Source organism: Tiliqua scincoides, chromosome 10 (assembly GCF_035046505.1).
Source record: "Tiliqua scincoides isolate rTilSci1 chromosome 10, rTilSci1.hap2, whole genome shotgun sequence".
Classification (NCBI taxonomy): domain Eukaryota; kingdom Metazoa; phylum Chordata; class Lepidosauria; order Squamata; family Scincidae; genus Tiliqua; species Tiliqua scincoides.
Window position 1 is genome coordinate 18296697 of NC_089830.1, and position 4074 is coordinate 18300770.

A 4074-nucleotide genomic window follows, 5' to 3' on the forward strand; every position below is an offset into this window, starting at 1 on the left:
CAGAAAATGGGGAGAAAAGTTCTCATTTGCACTGTCCCAGGTAGGTTCAGTAATACCTGGCACTTTCATCTGGTTAGGGACTTGACCAGCCATTTTCAACCACTGTGCCGTGGCACACTGGTTTGCCACGAATGGTCTGCAGGTGTGCCGCAGGAGTTTGTGCCGTGCTTCAGAAGGCAGCCAGGTGGACCCTGAAGGACAGGAGTGTCAAACACAAAGCCTGCTGGCTGGATGTGCCCCCTAGAAGCCATTTATCTGACTCCTGTGATAATTGGGTTCTCTCATATCTTGAAACTATGAACGAGATTTGCACGTTTTCTCTTCTCATTTGCAACTAATGGGCTTCTTATGTGAAAACAGAGTGCTTATTTCTGACCATCATCTGCTTAATTATGTCACTTCCAGCCTTCAGCAGGCATCATGAATGGTAATGTCATCCCTCTGTATGAAATGAGTTTTGACACTGCTGCTCAAGGAGGTCTGAGACCTTGGCCAGGAGTCTCACCTGGCTGACCTCGGACACCATGCCAGCCTGAAGGTCAATCTATTTGACCGTAAGGTGGGCTGAAAGCACTTGAAGCTGTGAGACAACACAACTTCCAACACGGTTGTCCAGCTCAGGGCAACTGGAAAGCAAACAGAAATTGCACAGACAAAGGCAGAAGCCACAAGAATTATTGTGATCTCAAATCAACTCCTCCTTGCTTTTCATTTTCTTATTTAAACCTAACCTGAATTAATAATCTCCATTCAAGGAGACCAATGACAGGAGCAGTGATTTTCATGCAACGGCAGAACTTTAAAAGAAGTGTACTTCACACACATGCACAAAGGGCAGTTATCCAATAACCAGGCTGTAATTAATTCTGCTAAAGGGAAACAATTACCCTTTCTATTCTAAATGGATTATAAAAAGGACAGTAATTTACAGAATGATAAGTGGGGGAGAGCGGAAAATAATGTGTTTACTGAGAAGGTCTCTGTTTCTTTGTTTCTTAATGAGCAACTGTAGTTGGGTTCTCGAGCTGCCACATCCCATACAGTTGGCGCGAAAGCAGTGCTAAAAGTCGCACTAGCCAGTAAGTCAATTCAGGGGCCTGATCTTATTTCTTCGAAGCTGGAATCCAGAAGAATGTCTCTACCCATCCGAGAAATAACCAGTGGTGAAGTCTGTTCTGCTTGATGTGGAATCTGTTTGATATTTATGAGTTGTTTTTTTTTTTTTTAAAGTGTGCATGTTCACTCAGCATGTGGGTGCACAAGAGAATGGCATCACCATATTGCTGTCATATTGTAGCTTCTAGTCCTAGCCACAGCTGAGAGTCATTCTTACCATTGGAGCTTCTTTGGCTTCTTTGGGGGAACAAGTTAATTGAGTTTAAGGACGGCTTCAGGAAATGTACATGCCCACATCTCCCTCCACCTGGCCTTGTTCGACACCACATAGGCGTGCGGTGTGTATGTCTTGATCAGGGGTGTCCAAAGTTTTTGGCAGGAGGGCCACATCATCTCTCTGACAATGTGTCGGGGGCCGGGGGAAAAAAGAATTAATTTACATTTAAAATTTGAATAAATTTACATAAGTTTACATAAATGAATATATTAAAGATGAACTTATATGAATGAATGAAGGTCTTGCAATAGCTCAAGGCCTATAAAAGGCCTTGCACAAAGCAAGGCTGGCCTTTCCTTTGCTGCTGCTGCTGCTGCATCACAGACGTGAAACAGCAAGCAGTGGAGCAAGCCCTCATCCCACAGCTCACGCGAGAGGTCAAACAGTCGCCCTCATGCTCAGAGCGGTTGCATCGGGCCAGTGTGGGCTCCAACAAATCTTCGGAGGACCAGAGGCTCATTGGAGACTGGGGGCTCCCTGAGGGCTGCATTGAGAGGCCTCGAGGGCTGCATGTGGCCCCCGGGCCGGGGTTTGGGCACCCCTGGTCTTGATTATCCCCCTTCTTCTCTATAACACTCATTGGAGTACTGCTACTCAAAGAGTTAATATTGAGTTAAAGGTATAGTTCATAGTCATGTTCAGGGGACATTTTTACATTCTGCTCCCCCAAATGAGCATGTGAAGATGGAATGGTATGCTGGGAGCTGGTGAGTGAGGTGCGGGACACGTATGTGGACATGTTCCTCCTTTCATGATAGTGCAGTCTATCAGTTGATCTACTCCCCTACATCTTAGCGCTGGACTTGGGTTGTGTGTGTGTGAGAAGGGAGTAGGGTTGCAACATCTGTTGCAACTGGGATATCTAGAGCAGTAATTTTCAACATTCTTCTTGTCATGGCACACTGACCTCTATGGTCTTCTCTGCGGTCTTACCCTGCACATGCCCAATCTTGTCTAATCTTGGAAGCTAAGCAGAGTCAGGCCTGGTTAGTACTTGGATGGGAGACCGCCTGGGAATACTGGGTGCTGTAGGCTTATACCATAGTCTTTCAAGACTGAAGGTTGCTAACCATTACCTCTTGTGATATCACTTCTGGCTTCCAGGAGGCTCTTCCCGGTCCTGCAGCTCTGCTTCCAGGGCAACTGCCTGTAGCAATGAATTGTAGTCCTTAGACCAGATCGAGGCAGAGGAACAGGCTATTTATTACTACAGACAGTTGCCCTAAAAACAGGGGTGCAGATTTTCAACCAATGTGTGCTTCAAACTCCTATGGCACACCTGCAGACCTATGAAAGGTCAGTCCACAAATGTGCTGGGGCACACCGGTTGAAAATCGCTGCGCTAGAGGGCAGGTGGGAGAAGATGTGCCATCTCACTTGCAAACACTAATTGCTGTCTCTACGGAAACTCATTTGTTTTATTATTTGAGCTGTGAATGGTTTAAAATCTCCATTTAAACCAACTAAACAATCCCTATTTTAATTGCCAGTGGCTCGAGGACCCATTGCGACTGAAAGACACTTACTAAATATAGTAAGCAAACAGATGTGATGGGAAATCTATGATTAGGTCTTCCCATTATTGTACTAACCTAGCTTTAAAAACTCTTATTCACAAATTAATTAAAAGTTCTTATGGGGGTGCTCTGATTTTCATTTGAGTCATGGCACAGGGAGAGGGTTGTTGAACCCTTTCCCTGCACTGATTCAAATCCCCCTTCCCAAAGACAAAAAAAATGTGCCTTCATGACCTGTCTGGTGCCTTCTCCAGGGGGCTCAGGTTGGTTGCTGCTAAAAGCATTTTGTTTATATAGTGCCGTTCATGTACACTGAGTGACAAACAGGTCCCTGTCCCAAAGGGCTTACAATCTATATATGAAAACAACATAAGAAGGGAAGAGAAATGGAGGCATGGATAAAAAGGGAAAGCCTATGAGCAGACAGTAACTGTTACCCTGCACATGCCTCATCTTGTCTGATCTTGGAAGCTAAGCAGGGTCAAGGCCTGGTTAGTACTTGGATGGGAGACCACCTGGGAATACCGGGTGCTGTAGGCTTATACCATAGTCTTTCGAGACTGAAGGTTGCCAACCATCCAGGCACGTACCAAGGTCATTTGGCACCTAAGGCCCATAAATTTGTGGCCCCCTCCCAGCCAACCATATGCAACTGCCTATGAGACTGTTTCACTTACCCAAACCCAATTGTACTAGGGCAGCATTTCTGAAACTGTGGGTCGGAAACCCACTTGGTGGGTCACAAGCCCATTTCCAGTGGATCCCCATTCATTTTCAAACAGATCAGCAACTGCTTGGGAGAGTTAGGACAGTTCTTATTTCTCCTAAACAAATTTTGAACTTAAAAATTTAACTGTTACCCTGTAGATGCCCGATCTCATTTGAACTTGGAAGCTAAGCAGGGTCAGGCCTGGTTAGTACTTGGATGGGAGACCGCCTGGGAATACCGGGTGCTGTAGGCTTGTACCATAGTCTTTCGAGACTTTCGAGACATCCAGGAACATGGCATTGCCCTTGTCCTTCCTTTGAGCTAAAACTACATTGTCCTTCAATGGAGGTAAAACTTGTCATTCTGTGGCTCACGACACAGAGAGGAGAGGTGGGCCATCCCTCCTGAGATGATTTGCAGCCTGTAATTCTGGACAGAGAACAAGCAAATACCAA

At 45.7% G+C, this 4074-nt stretch overlaps 1 pseudogene; it reads left to right on the forward strand.

Moving 5' to 3' along the window:
• Positions 1-3758: 3758 nt before the first annotated feature.
• LOC136661919 (5S ribosomal RNA) lies at positions 3759-3872 on the forward strand (annotated as a pseudogene).
• The last annotated feature ends 202 nt before the right edge of the window (positions 3873-4074 follow it).